This window comes from Peromyscus californicus, unplaced genomic scaffold (assembly GCF_007827085.1).
Source record: "Peromyscus californicus insignis strain IS unplaced genomic scaffold, ASM782708v3 Scaffold_10__1_contigs__length_136768540, whole genome shotgun sequence".
In the NCBI taxonomy this organism is placed as follows: Eukaryota; Metazoa; Chordata; class Mammalia; order Rodentia; family Cricetidae; genus Peromyscus; species Peromyscus californicus.
The window spans coordinates 54,033,211-54,057,699 of NW_026294391.1; positions in this window are offsets into that span (position 1 = coordinate 54,033,211).

Consider the following 24,489-nt stretch of genomic DNA (forward strand, 5'->3'; position numbering starts at 1 on the left):
TAGTAGGTGGGATGACTGGGAGAAGAGGAGGGAGAGAAAACTGTAGTCAGGATGTAATATATGAGGGCAGGGGAAAGAAATGAAAAAAAATAAAGAAATGTCTTTTTGCAATAGAGACCATTACAGGAAACCTAAACTAATCAAAATTCAGACAGCAGAATTAGTGCCCAGTCCTAACTGATACATGTGCAATTCAACTTCCAAACCTAAGGCTCAGAGATCTTAGCAGAAGAGGGGGAGCATAAAGAGTATAAAATTGAGAGTAACGGGATTTGTTATATGATATCTTCTCATAGAAATTCCTAAGAAAGGCATCCATGAAGTCTGATAAACAAGAACCTGAACAATGGTACCAACAATAGACATGATAACATGGATGGTGGGAAGCTCATGAGGCCTCTTTTTGACCTAAATCTAGAGTCAACTAAGGAATACTGAGTGTAGGAGAAATATTCTTCCTTAGAGAAGAATCCCATGCTCCCATATTGGTTATCTAGTATCAAGTGGTCAGCTCTGAAATTATACATATACAGATAACATTACACCGACTGAGCAGGAGTTGTGTTGCAGATTGTGACTAGGCTACCAATTCTGTTCTCTGCATTTTGATTAGTTTAGGTTTTTTGTAAAGGTCTTTATCTGTTGCAAAGAGAAGTTTCCTTGATGTAGGATGAAGACTAGACTCATCAGTATGTTTAAGGACAAATGTTTAGAATATAGGTTTAGTAGTGTGTGTGTGTGTGTGTGTGTGTGTGTGTGTGTGTGTGCGCACTTAGGAACCAAAGAAAAATTGGCCATGACATGAAATTAAGAGAGAACAAAGCAGGTTACATGGTAGGAGTTTGGAGAAGGAAATGGAAGGATAGAAATTATGTAATTTATAATTTCAAAGAATAAAAATATTAGTATTAATAAAAGGAACTAGCAGGATAATTTAAATTCATCAGAACAAACACTACAAAATATTACCTCTGAAAAGACCCAGACTTATAATTATCAGACAAAACCTTAAAAATGCTATTACCACAGAGCTCCAAGAAGTAGGAGTAAGCACACCCAAAAGGATGTAAATTTATCATCTTACCAAAGAAATGTAAAGTATCAAGAAGACCATGGAAATTCTGTGAACATTTTTTAATTATTGGAGGAGACTAATAATAGAAGGAAAGGGAAAGAGAAGTCTAGGGGCCTGAAGACAAAGACAAACCAATATAAACAAAAGCTAATTCTTTGAAATATATAATTAATAATACAATGATGAAATAATTTACACAGACTAGAATAGAAATAGGTATACATACTTTCAAACATTTTTTTAAACTATTTTTATTGTGATAAAATATATGAACAACTTTGTGCCCCATTCCAGATTAGATTCAGCAGATAGGGTGAGCTCTGTACACTATTTTGTTTTAAATCATCTCCTAATAGACCTTATGCCAAATCCACATTGAGAACCATTGAAAAAAGATGATAAATATGATTAAAGACCAGGGGCAATGTGAGGTAGCATATTTGAGAGACATAAGCCACAAATAATGCATTTGGGGAAAGTGGATGCAGTCATTATGTTACAGTATAAGATACATAGTTGTAGGACTGAATTTGAGGTAAAATACATGAAAAATTTCACTAGAAATAAAAGTTAATACAAAATTTTGCATGATTTTGTATGCCAGGTCATGGAATTTTCTACTTACTTCGCAGATAGTCAATAAATCCTAGGGATATTTTTTAACAAAAAAGACGTATTTTATTTATCATTTATTTAATAAATACTTAGAGCTTATTCTGGATGTGGTTGTACAGGTCTACAGCATTATAACAGTATTAAGAATAAGTTGGAGGGGGTAAGTGTGGAATGAGAAAGACCTATGCAGAGATTAATGAAGTATTTTAAGAAAGTGATAAGGGATAGGGAAAATTATAGTGACACCAAATTACTTAAGGCGGTGAAAATGAGGAGAAGGACAGAGAAAGGTGACTGAATAATAAAGAGCCTGAATTTGGATTCTAGTATCTATTGAACTACTGAATGAAAGGAAGAAGGCATTGGAGAATCAAGGAAGATAAAAGCTTCTAGTTAAGGGTTCTGGATAGATAATGGTGCCAAGAGAGTAGGGGAGAAAAGAGGAAGAAATGAAGGAAAGTGACAGAGAAAGTAACAAGAACGGCAACTCTTTCTTATGCCAATTTAGCCTCCTCAGTGATAAGGGCATATTTGGGTTTGACATCCCGAAGGATGATATTTTCAAGGCCATGGTTTGTCAACTTTAGTTCTATTTACAGTTTGGATCAGATAATCCTGCACAACATGGGAGTGAGGAGCAAGACATGGGGCTATTCTGTGCATTATGATGTTGAGAAGCATCTCCTCTACCCACTATAGGTCAGTAATACAATCAAAAATACTCTCAGATATTCTCAAAAACCTTCTAGGGGGAGACCAGATAACAGTGAACTACCTCCCAGGTCACCATTGTATGACAATAACAATTACTAAAATTACCTACTGCATTCACACATTATGTGTTCCAGGTTCGTTTTCCACTGCCCTGTTATTTCTAGTATGTTTCATGTCACTCTTCAGCATCAAGTATTGCCTTACAAATAAGCAAAACATAATTCAGTGTCATGGGCAAGCTATGTCTATTCTCTCTGGTCAGCACCCTTGCTATATTTGTTAGCAATATTTATGAGAATAATCAGAGGAAACCATTTTTATATCTTCTTTTATCTACATCTGTGTATCCTAATTCTTATGCCCTACTCTACTCCAGAAAATATTTTCCCTTCTAATAGTGTTAATGCCTTTCAGATATTTATAGAGGAACATGTGGCCTATTCTCTGTGCCTCCCCACCAACTGTGTCTCGAAAAGCATAGCTCCTTTAATCTTTCCATGCCAATCAGACCTTCCCACTTCATAAATCATGTCTACAGATTCTTCCTGACTTCCCTCACTGTGCATTCATCATTTGGAGCCTCTGGTGGCCCCACACTAACTCGGACATCCTAGGAGGCATCTCATCAAAGTCACGTCATTCCCTGACACAGTGTCTCTCACAACACTCCTGGAAATAACATTGGCCCCTTGCAGTTACCTTATCATATTGCAAAACCATATCTAATATGAGAAAATCTCATCCTCACACACACTGTTACCCAATCCAATGGAGAACCACATGTTCACATGTCTAAGGCCAAAAATAATATATGATTGTGGATAGTGGTAACGTTTCCAGGAAGCATTCTTGAACTTAGAAGAGCTGACCACTTTCTCTTCAACTATTCTATCTTTTCTTCTCAGTATTCCACTTAATATGTAGTACCCACCACTTCTAATCTTTGTGATGTAAATGTTCCTGTTTACGAACTTTCTTCCTGTGGGATTTATGCTTAAGTAGCTCTAATTTTAAGGACAGAAATCTAATACCATAATCTTTGCAGACCAACAGTGGGAGCTTACTATTGTTACATATTAGACTTCAAAGGATGGGGAAAAGACTTTTCTACTAATACTGTACCTCCAGAAAATATTCAGGAAAAAGAAATCAAATGGGTGGTTTCCATCAATCAAAATGTCCTGATAGTCTAGTATTCTTCAGTGCATGATTGCAAAGTTAATGAGTGAAAATGAATAGACCATGTGACAAAAGAAATTTATGGTATTGTCTCTAAGATGTAAGTACAAACAACATAAGTAGTGTGATGCAGCCATAAGAATGTTGTGAAGAGGGCATAATAGAAAAACGCTCATTGTGAAAATGCTACAATGTTAAGTGGGAAATAAAGGACAAAACGATATGTTAAAAGCTTATTTACATTTTTAAAAATCTACAAATAAAATTATCAATAAAAATACACCCCAATTTTAGCAACTGTTATTATTTTGGTAGTGGAATTATGAAGAATATTTACTTTTTCTACTTTTTCAATTTCAAAAACAATTACTTTACTATAATAATAAATGCTTGCTTAATTTTATATTTAAAATAAATGCAAAGATATGAAAAGACCTCTAAATTATACTCAAAAATATTTTTGAATATCTACTTTATGCCAAGCAGTCCAGTAGGCATCAGACCACAAGGAAGAATTAACAGAATATCCTGTCTAAAGGAATGAAAGAGTTTCATCTCTGGCATTAATGCAGAATAAAAGACTTCTGTTTGCTTTTTTTTTTTTTTTTTTTTTTTGGTTTTTTCAAGACAAGGTTTCTCTGTGTAGCTTTGCGCCTTTCCTGGTACTTGCTTTGGAGACCAGGCTGGCCTTGAACTCACAGAGATCCACCTGCCTCTGCCTCCTGAGTGCTGGGATTAAAGGCATGCGCCACCACCGCCCGGCCTATTTGCTTTTTTGAATGAGATAATTTCTGAATCACTCCCAGAACTTTATGGCCCCAACCATTGGTTAAATATAATTTTAATAAACTACAACACGAAAACTAGGAAAGCCCTTCATTTTCAGAGATGATTGCAAGCTTCTAAAAAGTCAATAAAGCATCAGATTAACTTTAAGAAATTACCTTCACCAACTGAGCATTTGGCCAGATTGCCTATAATATATGACATTTTGGACAACGTTTCTGTTGGTTTAAACTAAAGTTACTCCTAACTCCCACTTCTCTTATCAACATTGTATTCTGTTTAGGAGGAGAAAACCATCCAAAAGTCATTGCTAAGTCCACTCAATGTGCATCTTTCTGCTACTAAAGAAAATACTTCCTCATCTCAGAACTAGAAGAATTGAATATTTAGAAATAAGTCACTGTCATGAAAACTAGTTTAGATATCTTGATATACTCCACGGAAAAGAAGATCAAGCAAGGACATCATAAGAGCAGTGGCATGCTCTTTACCATATCCCAAGAAAGGAAGAGAGGCAGTAAGCATGATGAAAGGGTATGATTATTGTTCAGAAAACCTGTCATTATTTCCTGGTTTTTGCAAATCATTTTATCCCAAAGGGTCATAGTTACCTCATTTGTCAAATGTAAAGGCTGGACAAGACAGCTATAGTAATCAGTTGCAGCTGTGCAGTAGTTTATGGAGTGAAAATTCACTCATGTAGTACCTCTTTCTATTTCCAGCTGTCTATGATCATTATGGCACTAAGTAAAGATAAGAGGAATCAAGGCACATGCAAAGAAAGCATTCAAAATGTAGTGGTTAATGGTTTAATCAATGTGAGTTGTATAATTACTTTCCCACAGGAACTTCTTAAACAGTATGAGGATATGGGGGTTTGCTACTTAGAACTATGTGATCCCACCAAATTCTTCTGGCTGACCACATGATTCAACAATTCTTCTCAAAAGTTAAGCTACAGTCCTCAAAACTGAGAGGCAAGAAATGACCAACAGAGTACGTTCTTCTGACTGAAAGTAAAGGCAAAATTAAGGATTGATGGAGAAAAACCATTTCCTAAACTCTGTGATCTATGATCTACTGAGGATTGGCAACTGCTAGAGAAAACCCTACCAGGAGATTGACCCTCATAAGAAAACCAGAAAAGTGGTATCAACAGAACTGAACTCCTTGCCCTTAAGAGACATGATCTGATTCTGAGAAAACTTCTCTTCACACACCCTCTGGTCTTTCTCAACTTCTCCTCTGAGCAATGCTGGCAAGGCTGCGGAATGAGAAGCACCAGCTGGAACAAGAAACAGAGCCTTGAGCATCAGAACTAGGCCAGGTCTCATGGGAGTGCTGTGGGAGACCCTTTCCATTCCTCTGAGACTACGGCTGGAATGATACATTGGGTGTTTGCAGGACTGAAGACCTAGAATATGGACTTATTTCCTTTTCTCCTCCACTAGCTTGACTGCTTCTGCTTGCTTGTTTACAGTTCTACTGGGAGACCCAGGGCAGCAGTAAGACATAAATGAAAAGATGTGTTCATGTTGGGCTCAGCATTCCTAGGAATGCTTTCAGTAGAGTTTGCCAGAAGGATGTTCCAGCTGCAGCCAGAGCCTGACAAGAAGCTCTACAGGAAAAAAAAAAAAAAAAAGAACCAGCTCATAGTGCATCTGAAGTCTGCCTCACTCCAGATTTCTCATTTGAAAATGTGAACACAAATCCAAATTGGCAGAATGATTCAGCAAGAGAGCAAACATAAACAATTTTCCCAGCCTGGTACATGATAGGGTTTAAATAGTTGAATATTCTTCTCCTTCAGCCTTAAAGTTAAGTAAATATTCTGCACTACTTCCAAGAAAGCACAGTGAAAAACTTTATCTATGTGCCAGTGTTAGAGTTATACAATGCTAGAATTATATTTGGCAGATACCTAACAAGTGTTCAATAAGTATATATGACCCTATTGACCAATGCTGTGTTAATACTAAGTGAACTAGGGCAAGTTGGTTACATTCTCTGGTCCTCAATTGTACTATCTGCAAAATGATGGATGACTGTATTCTTTCCAACCTAGTTGTTGAAAAGGGAATGTATATAGAAATGTCGTGTATTTGATAGATGTATTTGTTGTTTAGAAAGCAATTGAGCAACAGTTAAAATAGACTTCAGATTACTGGTTTTCCTCAAGTTATAAGGGGGGAATCAGGGAAAACTAGTCAATGAGAACTTGAACTTCTTGTTTTGCAATTTCATTCAAAAGATTATACAGAAAACATAGACCACAACAAGAATTTTGAAACTAACCTAAAATAGAAATATTCCATCCCTCTGTGTCTTGGGGTATTTTTAATTCAAGGCTGAACAGTCCTGTTGTACAGAGGCAGTTGCATGCATTGTAGATTCAGACATCTTACATTTAAATGTAAACCTTTTATGAGACATTATGCTATTCACTACATTTCCTGGTTTGTTCATTTGAAAATGCATGTGATAATTTCAGTGTCTACTTTAGAGATTGTAATGACCTCAAAAGAGTTAAGTTATAAATACATGTTTAGAATGTTTCTGGGTGTGAATAAACACTGTAAGGCTAGCTATTATTAATATACTAGAATGTATATAACAATTCTATACAACTAGGTATGTGGCACAGGAATGATGACTGCACTTTAGTTTCTGCTTTTTTGAGCCCATGGAAGTTCTTTGAACAAGCATTTCTCTACAGAGTTATGATCCATCAGTTATGCAGTGGCCTTATAAATTATTCCCTGTTTGCTGTAATAAACCAAACAACTTTAAAACAAAAGAATTCACTCTTTTCTGGCCTTTTTGTTTTTGAATTCATATACTAGTTAATATTCAGCATAACTACAATAGCAAACCTTTTAGAAATCTTTGAAACACAACCTAGTATAACTTTTACAAAATTTATGTTACTCATAATATTAATACAACAACACTAAAGAATATTGTCTACATCTTGCACTTTTAATTGTTTTTCCCTCGCTTTACAGAGCTCCCACTTTTTGCCTGCAATTGAAAAAAAAATATCATTCTCAGGCAGAATGGAAAGCAAGGTCAAAGAGCAAGGAGACAGAAAAGGGGAGTGTAATACATCAACTGGGGCTGGTTGGCAATACTACACAGTGACAAGATGATGATCTACTTCAAAAATCCTACGTCAGTCCTGACATTGAACCATGTCCCACAACTCATAACACAGAACTGAGATTAGAACCAAAGGATTGGTCTTAAAAACACATTGGAAATTGTCCCTTTCATGCATCCTTGTATCAAGTGACAGAGAAACTAGGGCCCACAGAAGACGTTCAATGACCAAATATTAAATCTGTGAAGAAAATTTTACGTAGTTCATTTTCATTTCCTCAGCCTCGTTTTGTGCCAGTGTGTTTGATTTTTATCTGTTTTACTTCACCTAAATTTCAAGAGATTCCTATAAGACAAATACTGGATAGAAAAGTCAAAGTGTATTCACCCAATAGAAAAACAAATGGTATTCAAAGATATTAAAAGACATGTCTCAAGTCATTCAGTCATCACTCAGACTTACTTACAGAGAAATACACTCTCTGTCACATCATGTTCTCTCTATGAGGAAATAATACTGACCAAAAAATCATGTTTTGTGAATATTTCTTGACCAAAGAAACCTGTTTTGTGGGTGTCTGTGTTTTGGGGTCTTCACCAGACAAGACTGCTCAGACCTGGATTTAAACCAATAGAAAGTCTTTATTAGCTGGCTAGTGACTATACTGGTGTTTGGGCTCCTAGTGTAGTCCCAGGCTTCTCTCAAGGTGAGATTTAAGCACATAGTTCATGTCCTGGGTTGACATACTTCAGTTAACAAGAACAGTTAGCCAGAAGCAAAACTACAGAATCCAAAAAGCAAGATTAGTACATTTAGAGACTTTCCCAGAACTGTGAACTTTGATGGATTAGGTCTTTGTTTTCATTTTTGGCAGGTGGTGCTGTCTATGTGCTGAGTTTTGATCTGATAATTTATTGCGTGTGTCATACCAAAAACAACTAATAAAGATCAACTGATTATAGAAATACTGATATAGTTTCTACTATTAGCATATAGCCACTGACCGTGTTCCTCATTTTTGGCTCTCAGTTTTTTTGTCATACTTGATTTTTGTTTGCTTGATCTTTTTCAAGACAGGATTTTTCTGTAGTCCTGACTGTCCTGAAACTTGAATGGCAGCCTGAATGGCACTTCCATGATGGAGTCAGTTGTGCTAAGGTCTGGGGTCCTATTAAGGAATTGAACCCTGCTACATTCTGGAGAAACTAGTTTACATAGCATTTAAAATTCATACCTGCCAACTACACCACTGAACATAATTTATCAATGTTTCCTTTCCTTATCTATACAAGTCAAGAGCCTTCCAAAACCATTTTGATGTGCAGCAGAAATTACAATGCTAATCTGGGCATTCTCAAAGTATGTTTCAAGAACTACTTGCACAAAATCACCTGGAAAGCTAATTAGCATCCAAATGCCTGTCCAGAGTTCAGACCTGCTGAATTAGAATCTTCTTGAAGGTGGTTCATCAAGAGCAAGAGACTGGAAATCTGTATACTTGACAAGTATGCCAACACTACAATTAACTCAAAAGAATGAAATCACTTCCCTTAGGCAAAAAACTGCTACTACCTATCCCAAGAAGTATCTAGGAAGATCAAACTACAATTCAATCATATATTGACGTATGAAATATGTGCTGATGATATAAGCGAGGCTCTGTGAAATAATAAAAGTATCTTTGCTCTCTAAGAATATTGAACAAATAATGGCAACAAAATGCTAAGAGAAGGTCAGGGTACTTTTGTTTGAGATGAGATTAAGGACCATTTTTTGAATAATCTGTTCTAGAGTGAAATGAGACATTAAGAGAAAGTGTGTGTAGCTTGAGGAAAGCTTTAAGAAAGGATCATATCTGCAAACCAGGTTATCTTGATCTCACTCTGCACCCAACTGGCCCCAAACTTTGAAATACTATTTCAACCTCTCAAGTACTGGATTTATAAGAAGGTATAATGCTTGTCCCTTATCCCAAGATTTTATATCTGTGCTATAAGAATTAATTCCTTAATTTAGGAAATATATATTGATCATCTCTTACATATCAGGCACTGTTTACGGATCTGTATTTACAATGATATATAATAAATACTGGCTTCAGAGAAGTTTAGTAACTAAGTATGGCAGCTATTTTGAAAGAATGGACTTATAGGAATAAGTGGCAGTGCTGTGGGATGTTCTGTATGGCAAATGTGTTGCTGATTGGTCAATAAATAAAACACTGATTGGCCATTGGCTAGGCAGGAAGTATAGGCAGGACAAGGAGGAGAATAAAGCTGGGAAGTAGAAGGCTGAGTCAGAGAGACACTGCCAGCCGCCATGATGAGAAACAGCATGTGAAGATGCCGGTAAGCCATGAGCCATGTTGCAAGGTATAGATTAATGGAATGGATTAATTTAAGCTATAAGAACAGTTAGCAAGAAGCCTGCCACGGCCATACAGTTTGTAACCAATATAAGTCTCTGTGTTTACTTGGTTGGGCCTGAGCGGCTGTGGGACTGGTGGGTGACAGAAATTTGTCCTGACTGTGGGCCAGGCAGGAAAACTCTAGCTACATGGCAGCATATGGCAAGGGATACAATGCTGAGCTAATGAGCACTGAAAAAAATGATCATGCAAAGTATTGAGAAATCATCACTATACAAATGAAAATTATTCTGGCAGATATAGTTGTTCAAATTATGAATAAGACTTGAATTAACATTTGTTAAGCTTATTAACCCATGAACTCTACATACATACTCACATTTACTTCTTTACCATCTCTACCTACAGAAAAATTTCAAATATGATTCTTCAAATTAAATGCCTCATTTCAATGCCTCACCTTTCCTTTTCCCCTCCACATAAACATATTCTAAAGAAATCCTGAGAGCAGAATTGTGTAGAGAAAAATGAAGATCTGAACCACACAAGTCAGATGTGAAGAATATTAATTCTCTTTGTGCTGCTCTTGGGAAAAATCCCTTCTCTCCTTGGGCCTCAGTTTCCACACTAATAAACCAGGAATGGGTTTCTAGCACCTGGTGTTCTCACAGTACTATCATCTAGTTAAGGTCTCTCTCCTTTGTCATGGTGAATGCCAAGGTGCCAGCTCTATATATTTCTCTGTGCTGTCCTGGGAGTTATAACACTAAGGGCAGGGCCGTGCTTGGGAAGATCTAAGCAAGAAGAGATTATTTGGTATTTATGAGTCACCAAGCTGCATGGCAAAGAGTGCCACCCTCAGCAATCCCATAAATAAAAAAGGATAAGAGAGCTGTCTCTGGATAAGGCTTCTAACTTCTAGATGATAAGGAAGCAGATACTTGAGCCTGACAGTAAATCTTAATGTATGATGGCACCTGAAACAAATCAGTCTAATAAAGCTGTGTATGCTTGCCAAGGATGTAAGTATCCAGAAGAAAAAGATACTACTAGAGATCTGATCTTCATTCTGTATGAAGTGCTTCACAGAGATCCAGGTATATATATAAAATCCTGTTTCATTGGACAGATTTAGGAGAGATTCCTCCACTCAATTATCGAATAGCTGTTTTTTCAGTATTTACTTCTGCCTTGGAATTGTTTGGTGTCCTGAAAATACAACAGTGAATGACACAGACAAGTCCTGTTGTCATAAACACATGGCAGACACAGAAAATTCATAATTAAACACATAGGCAGATAATAAATTTTCAAAATCAAAACCAAGAAATGTGCTGTGGATAAAACAATGAAGTAAATACCATAAAGTAATAAAGGAGATAGAGGGCAGTGAGGATTAGCATTAATTTAGTAGTAGAAGACATGTAAAGAGAGAATTCTGAAGTGACACCTGAATACAGAAAACACAGTCAATCAAGCTTAAAGGTTTTGGAATGGTGAGTACATGAAATGCAAAGAACTGAAAGTTCAAAAGAGCTTTTTAGATTCAAGGAAGATACAAAAACAATAACAGTGTACACAAAGAGCTGTCATCAAGAGGAAGGGTGACACAAAATTAACTAGGAACTGAGAAAGGCCTGAGCCATCTAGAACCTTGAAAACTAATAGAACACCATTAATTTTGTTCTAAAAAGCAGTGAGAAGATGCTATAAGGTTTTAAGTGCCAGAGCAATTGATTCTAAATACCACACTGAAAATCAATGATAAAACTAGTAATTCATTTCAAACCTACAAGCTTTTCAACATTCTCATAACTTAATCCTGGAAAAGCATGGTGCTTCGGTATCAAGTCTGAGTGGAAGGCCTCAAACAAAATGATTGGGAAGCTTACTGTTGGAGACAGTAAGCATAACGACTAGTCAACTAGATGAGAAGGCTTCTTGAATGTCTATCTGTGTATAAAGAAGAGTGATACAAGATTCTTAGTGAAAAAAATTAAAAAGGAGATGGATGCTGAAGATAATAGTATGTATATAAAGACTAGCTTCAGAGGTAACCACTGCCTTCTGTTTCAGCTCTTCCAATAACTAGTTATTTAAACTTGGGACAGTCCCTTTGTTTCTCAATGCCTTAGCTCACTATCATCATCAGCTAAATGGAAGTGAAAACATTTATATATTATTATTATATATTAATAATATATTATATATTATTATATGATTCTGAGAATCACATGAGAAAACATATGATAAATTCCAGTGCAAAACATTTCACAAAGTAGAGTCAGTGTGTGTTAAATATATTGAACTGAATATATTTAGAAGGGCTGGATTGACAGCTCAGTGGTTAAAGAATTTGCTGCATGAATGTAGGACCTGAGTTCAAATCCCCAGAATTTACATAAAAACTAGTCACAGTAAAACACATCTATAATCCCATTGTTCTGACATTGAGACGGGAAGTGGAGGCAGAAGAATATCTGGAAACCATGGCAAATAACAAAGAGAAGACTATATTAAACAAAACAGAAAGAAGATATGACATATAACGTTGTCCTCTAATTTCATGTGAATGCCAAAGCATGTGTATATGGTTACATTCACACTGTATTCACACACACACACACACACACACACACACACACACACACACACACACACACACACACACACTAAAAGAGAGGGAGAAAATTTATAAATAAAGCCCAGATGAAATGAAAGAGATCATACATCTCAGTGTGTTTTCACTCTCAGAAACAATAAGATTTACCTTCCTGCTGTTAAGCAAGGTTTCTCAGCACCCATCTTACTGATAAGGCTGAGATATTAGGCCAGAGGATTGGACTGTTGCTTTGAGTAGGAGTCACTCCCAGACCTGCATGGATATAACCTTCTGTGTTCTTTAAGAACTATGATAAAGAAATTGGATAGGGTGAAATCACGTGCTATGGATAAGAGTGAAGGAAAAGAGTTCCAGCTTCCTAAGCACATACTTTGAACCAGATACTTGCCGTTCATCATTATCATCATTACTACAGTTGATCTTTGTAATAGCTTATAAGGGTGTGGGGAATCAAAGGCACAGGTAAAGATAATGGCTTGACCAAGTTCACTCTTCTACATGCAGTGGATGCAGAACAGGAATTTTGTTGTGCCTGATTCCAAATCCCCTGATGTACTTAGGTCGCTCTACACTCTCTCCTTCTTTGGGCTTCTAAATGCCTTCTATGTCTCAGGTCAGGCAAATAATTTCATTTCTATGGATTTTTTTATCTTTAAAGTGAGAATAGCAATTTTGTCTCCTAAGATTATTATAGACAGTGCAATTCATTGTTATGGTAAATACTCAAAGTTTTAGTCATATCATTGAACTATCATTAAATCTTAACTACATGGCTTAAGTAGTAGATATGATCACTGTCTCATTCTCCTTTAGAGTACAAGGCAGGAGACTTACTGGAATCTTCAAATTATCAAATTTCTTTTCTAGATAGGAGATTTCAAGGTTATCTCAGGATCAGCTGGAACATCCAGCAGCAAATTCTTGGAAAATGTAGAACTGGATCAGAGAAGGAGCCAGCAACACTCCTAGTAAAGTAGGTCATCAGAAAGGCTGGGAAGTATAGACTCAGGCACAGATTGCAACCTGGATATGGGCTTCCCTGTCACATGGAAACTATAATAAAAATATAAACCTCCTTGAAATACATAGCCAATGAAAAGTAAAATGAGATTTTTTTCCTGATTCATCAAGGGATTCTAAGAGGGACAAATAAGTCTTTTAAGATCTATCAAGAAGTATAGATTGGCCAGGCGGTGGTGGTGCACGCCTTTAATCCCAGCACTCGGGAGGCAGAGCCAGGTGGATCTCTGTGAGTTCCAGGCCAGCCTGGTCTACAGAGCAAGATCCAGGAAAGGCACAAAACTACACAGAGAAACCCTGTCTCAAAAAAAACAAACAAACAAACCAATCTATGAAACTGTCTAACATAAATCCTGAATCCTGTCTAATGTAAATCCTTAAATCTTGAAGCACTTCATGACTGGCTCCAGCACCACACAGTCGAAGTCTTGGAACAGTCATGCCTGCACTGAAATGTTAGGAGACATGCCTCCACATGTCCCCAGAGAAAAACCACAAACCCTAACCCTGATTGCAGATCCTGAAATATCCATATAACATGGCTATAGCTGCCATCAACCATGTTCCAGATTCAGTCCTGTTCATGCAATGTTCTCAATAAACGGAAAGGTTCTTAACAAAATTTCAGCAAAAAAAAAATTCACCAGCATATTACAAGAGTCATTCACCATGATCAAGTGGTATCTAACCCAAGCATGCCTAGACCATTCAATATAAAGAAATCCAAACATGTATAGATCACACAATAAATGATGAAAATTATATGATCATAAAATTCAGAAAATGTATGTGACAAATTCAACATATTTTGATGATAAGAATAAACTCTCAATAAAGTAGGCACAGAAGAACTATATGGCATCATCTATTTGTGCCAGTATCCCAGTCAGTGCAGGTGTATCCTTGCAATCTTATTTGCAAATAGTCATGTAGCCTTTGTCCAAACTTCTCCATTAGTGTGAAAGAACTCTTACTTTTCAACAATTTGGGAAAGTTATGTAGGTCTACATTAATTTCTACAAGTTTCATGAGATCTACTTTTTTAATATATTAATAATATACTGATTATAGAAGAATAAATGCAAAATGAATATATTTTAATGTGATTATTTTTTATGAACAAGAGAGAAGAAATATATATATACATACATTGTACATATACTTTATGATCGAATTTTATCGAGCCATTAAAGAAATCATTGTTAAGGATCCTGAAGGATGAACAGGAGTTCCTTCAGTATAGATACGATGAATTTGGGACATTCTGTGTGAAAGGGGAAAAGGCAAAGGGATGTCCAGGGAAGAGCAAGTACTAAGAACCTAACTGTGGTAGTAAGGAGAGTAGAAAGGTGAGCAAGCTTGGAGAGGAAATAACAGCTAAAGTAATCCCAGAAATCTAGCCTGCACTCAAATGCTACTCACTTTGAATGTGAACTATCCAGTTTAGAGTTTATTCTGCGAGTTAGAAAATTAATTTGAAATGTACTGTTTTACTAGATTCTACTCATGGTACTAGCTCTCAATCATCCCTTTACACTATAACAACAACCCAAAAATCTAGTCATAGCCCAACTTCCTTTTAGTCTTCTCAGGGGTAAATAGTCTGCAAGTCTCCAAGCATTCATCTGACCATATTGTTTCAATCTCTTTAGCCAGCTAGCAAACATTCAAGTTTATGTGTGCTTTTGCCAACATTCAATAGCCTTCTGGATAAAGGAGATATGTTATCTGTATGTGTTTTTCCATAACCAAAGACTGACCCAAAAGGTCATGACCTGAACTTCAAAATGCTCCCTCCAGTTTACATATGAGGAAACTGAAACACTTGCCAAAGTTCACAGACCGATGAACTGGGCATGTGTCACTGGGCTTATTGCCTACAGAAGTGAATAGAGAACTGGGTGCCTCAAATTTAAGGAAGTTCTTCCTCCTGGTTGTTCTTCCTTTTCATTCCGTGGCTCAGGATAGAATTCCAGAGGTCTACTTCACTGCTATACCCACTTTTTGCATACCTACACTGTATTTTTAATCAAGGTCTTGGAGCTGAAATGGAGACATTACCACATGTTTCCCACCTGAGACTCATACCATATGAATCTGAACATAGTTAAGTGGCCCAACACAAAATTATAAACTTCCTTAAAGCAGGATGAGATTTCTATTAATAAGTCAATTACATGCTATTTTAGTAAGAATTTTGTAGATGGCAGAATTATATCATAATGTTAAAAGGTTGACAGGTTGATCTCAGTCCACGGGGGAGGCTTTGCCCTCGAGGAGGTAGGAATAGGGGGTGGGCTGGGGGAAGGTGAGGGGGGGGCGGGAGGGGGGAGAACAAGGGAATCTGTGGCTGATATGTAGAACTGAACTGTATTGCAAAATAAAAAAAAATAAAAAAAGTTTGAACACATCTGCAAAGCAGAGTGAAAAGTACATCAGAAGCACTCTCATATGGAAAACTGGTAGATAGAGAAAGAATGATAGGCACCCAGCAACTCTGGACTGTATTACGTCTGAGATCATATCTGCTTCAATGCTAGAAATCAATAAAATATAGAACCAATGGGTTTTGATTGGGTGTCACCTTATTTCCTTTAAATTAAATAAAATATAATTCTTGTGCATCATTTTCTTCTGATTTTCAAGCACTGTCATGACTGGACCAGGTTTTTAGATACTACATTTGTCCTGAACTGCTTAATGCCATGCCACAATACAAAAAAGAGACCTTATATCTTTGGTCTACATTAGTTATAACTGAAGTGCAAATGTTTCCAGCTCATATGTTCTATTTATGGCTTCTATGATTGCAAAAACTATGCCAGGAGCAAGAAAAATTTCTGAGCATTTGAATCCCTGGCCTCCCACCCCCCATCAGTCAGTGAAAAAACAGTTCATCTTTCCAAAAAGATAGTATTCTCTTTAGTGGGAGAATTTTCCTTCCTCTTACTCATGATCCCTTCTATGTCACTGCAAGTCACTCATACCTTTACCTTCTATTTGAGCAGAACCTAACAATTTTTAACTTTTCCTTTAAGTAATTGTAGATGCACACTTAGTTGTAGACATACACAAAGAGGCCAGGCATGCCACCATTCAACTGGCTGCACTTTATATAACTATAGTAGAACAGAAGGACTGGGTAACCAGCATTGGTTTATGTATGTGGCATGCTAATCTATTTTTCACATATGTAGGTGCCAATAACCACCACTAAATTTGAAATATAGAACTTTTGCATCACCATGAACCTTTCATAATTATACACACCCTCTTACTGACCACCCTAATCCTTGACCACCACTAATTTGTTTATCACTTTTAGAATTTATTGAAGTGAAGTAAACTTTGAATTCATCCAAGTTTATATATATGTAAGTTTATATACATGATATATATATATATATATATATATAAATAGTTAATTTATTTTTGTTGCTGAATCATGTTCCATGTTATGCATGTACCACAGTTGGTTTAACCATTCACCTAATAAAAATATTTTAGTTATTCACAGTTTCACAATGTTATAAAGAAAAATTCTATAGAAATTCATAGTTTATGTGCATATGTATTTTCATTTCTCTGGGATAAGTGCCTAAGAGTACAAGTGTTGGGGCATACTGCAATTATAGACTCAGTATTATGAATGCCAAAATACTTTCCAGAGTAGCTGCATCATTTTCCATCTCCATCAGCAATATCTGTGTTCTTCAGTTGGTGTGTAAGCCTGCCAGCATTTGATATTGTCACTGTTTGCAGTTGTTGCTTTGGTTTTGTTTATTTGTTTGTTTGCTGTCAGAGTAGATTTCACTTTTTATTATTCTTTTTATTATTTTGGTAAATTTGTTCTTTGATAATTTCATACATATATGAAAAGTATTCTGATATTTCCCCTGCATATACCCTATCTTATATCCCTACCACTTCTGTTGTGTTGTTGATGTCTTTTTATTTTGCTTTGTGACCCACTGGTTTAAGCCAGCTTTGTCTGTGTGACAACAAGTTTAGGGCTATCCATTGGAGCCTAATGGCCTCAAATGTGGGTACATAATTGAAAACTATTACTCCCAAATTAATAAAATTAGAGATGAAAAGGGAGCTATTACAACAGATACCAATGAATTCAAAACATCAATTGTATTTTGAAAAATATATTTTACACAAATTAAAAACTTCTCAATACTGGGTAGTATTTTATTTCTTTCAGATCTATATGTGTTCTAATTTTTCCTCCATGTGCTGATAAAAATTTCCAGTTAAAGTATTCAATGGTTATGCTAAAACCATAGTCCTTATTGTATATTCACTATTAGGCAATACAGCATATTAGAAGGCTAAAATTAATGTTTACCAAATTGATATGGTAAAAGTATTTGACAAAGTAGAAAATCTTCTTTAACCCAGAAATAAGCACCACATTGATCATAATGCAAAATGTTTGTATTTTTCTGAATTTTATAATAATTATGTAGTTATAGTACATAATTATAAACTAATTATATTCCATAAAGCAGCCTTAAATTTATATTCTTGAAGAATATTTGCAGCTTTCTTTTTTCTCTTATTTTTGTTGTTTATAGTTTGATTATATATGATGATAGAATAGATCCTGTGTAACCTCAATTCTTCAGCATTTGCTGAACTTGTTTTATTGTCCAGATTTTTGTGTATAGGGATGAATATTTCATGGGAATTTGAAAAGAATCTGGATTTTCTTTTAATGGGCTAGGTTACTGAATGAATATTAAATAGATCCTGTTATTCAATAGAGATTTATTATTTTTTCAAGTTTTTTAAATTTTTAATTAAAATAAAATCATATCATTCCCCCTTCCCTTTCTTCCATCCAGTCCCTCCGATGTACCGTTTCCTCTAACAACTCCCATGTTCTTCCCTCTCAAACTGATGATCTGGTTTTATTAGATTTTTATTGTTAAATATACACACATATATAAATACTATATTCTGAGTCCACTTCTATTATTTGCACATATATGATTTTTGAGCTAACGAGTTTATATTGGATAACCAATTAGGAACTCATACCTGGGAAATGTTTGCCCTTTCATATCACATATACATTATTATTCTCCTCTTAAGCCCTGTCCCTTATGGTCCCTTTAAACTTTCCAGATTTCTTTCATTATTCCATGTTAAATAACTCCCATCTAAAAATTTAGATCTAAGAGACACAGAGGAGAGAAAACACGCAAAATTTTTATTTCTGCATCTGGTTTACCTCACTCAATATAATTGTTTTTATGTATATCCACTTACCTGCCAATTTTATTTTTCTTTTCAGCTGAATGGCATAAGATTTTGCATATATACCACATTTTCATTATCTGCTCATCTATTGAACAGTATTTAAGTTGTTTCTATATCATAGCTATAATAAATAAACAGATAATATACATGAGAAAGTATCTGTGGAGTAAGAGTCCAGTCCTTTGGTCATATGCCAAACAGTGTCGTAGCTGGGTCATATTATATGCATATTTTTTAATGATTCTCCATACTGATTTTCTAATAAAAGTCCTACAAAGAGTAGGACAGGAGGCCATACACCTTAACATTAAGAAAAAAAGGCTTTATATATCAACCCACAGCCAACATTGTCTTAAGTGGAGAAAAACTCAAAACAATTCCATTAGAATCAAGAATGAAACAGAGCTGCCCACTGTCCCCACTACTGTTCAATATAGTGCTGATAGCACTAACAAAAGTGATTAAGTCAAATGAAGGAAATTAAATTGATAAAAAATGGGAAAAGAGCCGGGCGGTGGTGGCGCACGCCTTTAATCCCAGCACTCGGGAGGCAGAGGCAGGCGGATCTCTGTGAGTTCGAGGCCAGCCTGGTCTACAAAGTGAGTTCCAGGAAAGGCGCAAAACTACAGAGAAACCCTGTCTTGAAAAACCAAAAAAAAAAAAAAAAATGGGAAAAGAAGTAGTCAAGGGATCCCAAATTTCAGAGAATATGATATTATGTATGATAGGTCCCAAAAAGTCCATTAGAAAATTTCAAGAATCAATAGACAATTTCAGCAATATTACAGGGGAAAATTCAACTTACAAAAAAGCTAGTCTTTCTGTACAACAACAAACACACTGAAAGGAGGTCATGAGCATGATCCCATTTACACTAGCATCAGAGACAGTAAAATATCTTGGAATAAACCTAACCAAGGAGGGGAAAGGCCTCTAAAATGAAAACCTCAAATCTCTGAAGAAAGATACTGAGAAAGACACTCGAAAACAGAAAGAAACCCCCATGTCCATGGATCAGTAGAATTAATATTATGAAAATGATCATTTCATAATTGCGTACTACAGCTAGCACAGTTGAGACCCTGGCAGCAAAAGTAGCTATCACAGTTAGTTAATCTTTCATTCTATTGGGCATGATAAACTTAATTCAATAGTTATATACATTTCGATTGGCTTTGAAAATTATAAATTTATAAACTCAAGTCCCATTTGCTTTTGGGATACTATCTTACAAGGACTCCAATTTGCAGTAAGGCTCATTAAGGAAGGGAATGGCTCAGTTGCCTTTAGCCTACTGGCTATGGGTAGGTTAGGACTTCTGTTGGTCTTTTCTGTGTTGAACACACACATTGCAAGCCCAGTGCCACTTTGAGATCTTTGGCAGCAGTTAACTCTGCAGCTCACACAAAATTGAGCCTGTATGATAATGAGTATTCAGAGACAGGTAATGCCTGGGGGGAGCTCACCAACCTAAGACAGAGCACCTGTGTGGCCTGGGCAGGCGTCTCCATGACGGTAAGGTGACCTGCTGACGTCCCACGCAACCTAAGTCAGAAGCTCATTTTTTAGTAAAAAGGGGACCTGTAGGGTCCTGGCCCACGTTTTGGGTAACTGTTGCCTTTCTTGCTGACCTTGACCTTGATATCCTCCCTATGCTAATTCCCTGCCGGGTTCCACCATCCTGAATGCTTAAGGAAAGACCCTTGTCTGTGTATCCTGCATAATGTGCGTTAACAGCTTAGATGCCCTCTGGGGTTCTCCCATTGTGCTGTAAGCCTGTATTTAAGACCTCCTCCCTCCCTCAATAAATGACATTCGGGGGAAAAATTTATACTGTATCAAGCTGATAATAGAAAAATAAATAATAAATAAAAATGAAAAAAAAAAGAAAATGACTATTTTACTAAAAGCTTTTTTGAAATTTAATGCAATTCCAATCAAGACACCCACATTCTTTGTAGAAACTGCAAAAGAAAGCTTTTGTAACATTTACTTTCAACTGTATTTACACAAGTATGTGTCTTGTTTGTTTGTTTGTTTAAGGCAGAATCCCATTTTGTAGCCCCAGAGATACTGTGATTTACTATATAACTAAAATTGGCCTTGAACTCATAACACCTTTCCTGTCTAAATTTCCAGAGTGCTTGAATTACAGGTATGAGCCACCACACTTAACTCATAAAAATGTGTAATTAATTTTGTTGAGTAGGTCCTAAGTCTAATTGGGAGCTGTTGATTACTGACAAGGTATGTATGATAATACTAAACTCTTAGGACTGTCTTGCTATGTGGCTTCCTCATGACTCTACTGACTATTTTGTTAACTGTGCTAAAATTTCTATGCAGTACCATTTATCAATGGCTCTCTTAACCCTTGGACAAATGGATTACTATTCAGAAAGTTCTTTCCTACACCTATAGTCTATGAAATACTTACATGTGTTCTTTTACCATGTTCAGTGTTTCAGGTTTTACCTTTAGGTCTTTGATCTGCTTGGAGTTAGTAGTTGTACAATATCTAATTTCATTCTTTCACATGTGGACATCTACTGTTACCACCACCATTTATTGGAGATGCTGTCTTTTGTCAAGCTTAGATTTTGGGTATCTTTCTCAAATATTAAATAGCTGAAGTTACATGAACTCAATCTTGTTCAACTGATATGCATGTCTGTTTTTATGCCAGTACTACATTGTTTTCAATAATGGCTCTATAATACATCTTGATCTGGAATCTCCACATTGTTTATTTCACTCAGAATTATTTTGGTTATCTAGGGTATCTTGTGGTTTCATATGAAGCTAAGGATGATTTTCTCTTTCTGTGAAGAATGAGATGAGGCTTTCAATTTGGGATTGCATTGGATCTATAAGCACATTTTGAAAAACTGTAATGTTCACGTTATTAATTCTACCAGTACATGAGCATAGGCTGCCTTTTCAATTTCTAGTGTCTTTATCTCTTTCTTCCAAGGATCAAAGTTTTCTTTGTAAAGGTAGTTCATCTCCCAGATTAATTCTATTTCTGGGCATTTTATTTCCTTAAATGCTACTGTGAATCTCTTTGTGTGTTTGGTGTTGCTGTATGGAAAGCCATTGAATTGTGCAAGTTAATTTTTTTTTATCCTACCACTTTTGTGAATTTGTTTCTAGTGTCTAGAAGTTTTCTGATAGAAATCTAGACTCTCTAATGTCTAATACCATGTCATCTGCAGATAGGGATAGTTTGACTTCTTTTCGTATTTGTATTCTTTTCATTTTCTTCCCTTGCCTTAATGCTGCAGCTAGTGCTTTCAGCTCAGTATGGAACAGAAGTGGAGATAACGCACAGTCCTGTCTCATTCCTAACTTCAGTGAGATTGCTTCAAGTTTTTCACCATGTAGGATGAAATAGGCTGCATGTTTCTCACATATAATTTTTATTATATTGAGGTATGTTTCTTCTAGGTCTACATTCTCTAGGACTTTTATCATCAATGCATATTGGATTTTGTCAAAGACTTTTTCTGCGTCTATTCAGATAGCCATGTAATCTTTTTAAGTTTATTTATATGGTTTATTACACACACACACACACACACACACACACACACACACACACACACATACACACACAGATAGATAGATAGATAGATAGATAGATAGATAGATAGATAGATAGATAGATAGATATAAAACTTTTGTATGTTCAACTACCCTACATTTCAGAGATAAAGTCAACTTTGTCATAATGGTCAGTGTTTTTGACATACGGCTGTATTCTGTTTGCAGTTATTTTATTGAGCTTTTTTTGAATACATGTTCATTAGGGATCACTGGCATGTGGTTTTCTTTTTTGTTGTGGCTTTACTTGGTTTTTGTCTTACAATGATACTAACTTCATAGTAGGTGTTTGGGAGTGCTCTTTCTGTTTCTGTTCCAGTTTTTTTAATGGTTTAAGAAGGTCTGGATACAGACTCCTTTGAAAGTCTGTTTGAATCATGCTGTGATTTGGCTCTGAAAGTTTTTCAATTTTAAGGCTTTTACTACTATCCTAATCTCCACATTTGTTATGGGTCTGTTTAGTTTGATGACCTCTTCTTGCTTTAATTTTGGTGGTTTGACTGAATCTAGAAATCCATCCACTTCTTTCAGGTTCTCCAGCTTAATAGAGTACAGGTTTTTTAATTATTCCCTTACAGTCTTCTGAATTACTTTGCCATCTGTCTTAATGTTTCCTTGTTCATTTCTGATTCTGTTCATTTGATTCATCTCTATTTCTTTTGGTTAGTTGGCCCAGGAGTCTGTCAATTTTGTTTATCTTCTCAAAGAACCAGTTCTTACATTAATTGACCACTTATATTGTTTTATTTTTCTATTTCATAATTTTTGCTCTGATTTTATTATTTCTTGTATAGTGGGTCTGATTTTGTTTTATTCTTGTTATAACAAATTTTTAGTTGTATCATTAAGCAATTTATTTATGCTCTTTCTGATTATTTTAATGTAGACATATTTAGTGCTAAGATTTTCCCTCATAGAACTGTTTTCAATGTGTCCCAGTGGTTTTGTTGTGTTGTGTTTCCATTTTTTTCCAAGAAGTAATATTTCTTTTTTTCTTGATTTCTTCTTTGATGCATTCATCATTCCCAAATACTTTGTTAAATCTCCATGAGTTTCTGTATTTGCTAGAGATTTGTTTGGTGTCAATTTTAAGTATTATTGCATTATGGTCAGATAAGATACTCATAAATATTTCAATATTTTAGAATTTGTAATATTTTTTGTGTCCCAGGATATGATCTGTTTTAGAGAAACTTTCATATATTGTTGAATAGAATTTGTCTTCTTTGGTGTTTAGAAAGACTACTGTTGTAGTTTGAATAAGAATGACCCCATAGGCTCACAGATTTGAATGCTTGGTCATTAGGGAGTAACACTAGGAGGTATGACCTTGTTGCAGTAAGAGTGGCCTTGTTGGAGGAAGAGTGGCCTTGTTGGAGGAAGAGTGGCCTTGTTGGAGGAAATGTGTCACTGGGGTGGGCTTTGAGGTTTCAGAAACTCAAGCCAGTCCCAGTGCTTGCTCTTTCTTCCTGCTACCCCCCTGATCTGGATATAGAACTCTTAGCTACCTCTCTAGCACCATGTTTGGCTGTGTGCTGTCATGCTTCCTACCATGATGAAAATGGAGTAAAGCTCTCAATGTATGCAAGTCCCAGTTAAATGATTTCTTTTATAAGAGTTGCCATGGTCATGGTGTCTCTTCACAGCAATGTAACACTGATTATTCTGTAGATATCTCTTATGTTAATTTGCTATTTAATATCATTTAATTATGATAATTCTATATTTACTTCTTTTGATATTTTTGGTTGATTGTTTTTGTGATTATAATACAATGTCCCTTTTTATCTCCTCATTTGTCTTCGTTTAAAGTCCATTTTGTTGGACATTGAAATAGTGATGTCTGCTTGCTTCCTGGTTCCATTTGATTAGAGTATATTTTTTCAACCATTTGCTCTAAGGTGGTGCTCATTTTAGAGCTGTTATTTATTTCTTGTAGATAATGGATATTTGGACTTTGTTTCTTGATCCTTGGACTAGACATTGAAGAAGGCTGCATAGGATCTGGCTGAAAAGGATGTGGCATTGGCAAGATTCCTTCTTTTAGACATTCTTTTCTGTTGAAAGACATTTTTAAACCAAGTTTTCCATCACAAATTTTTCTTAGTTTATTTTCAATTTATTTTTATAATAAT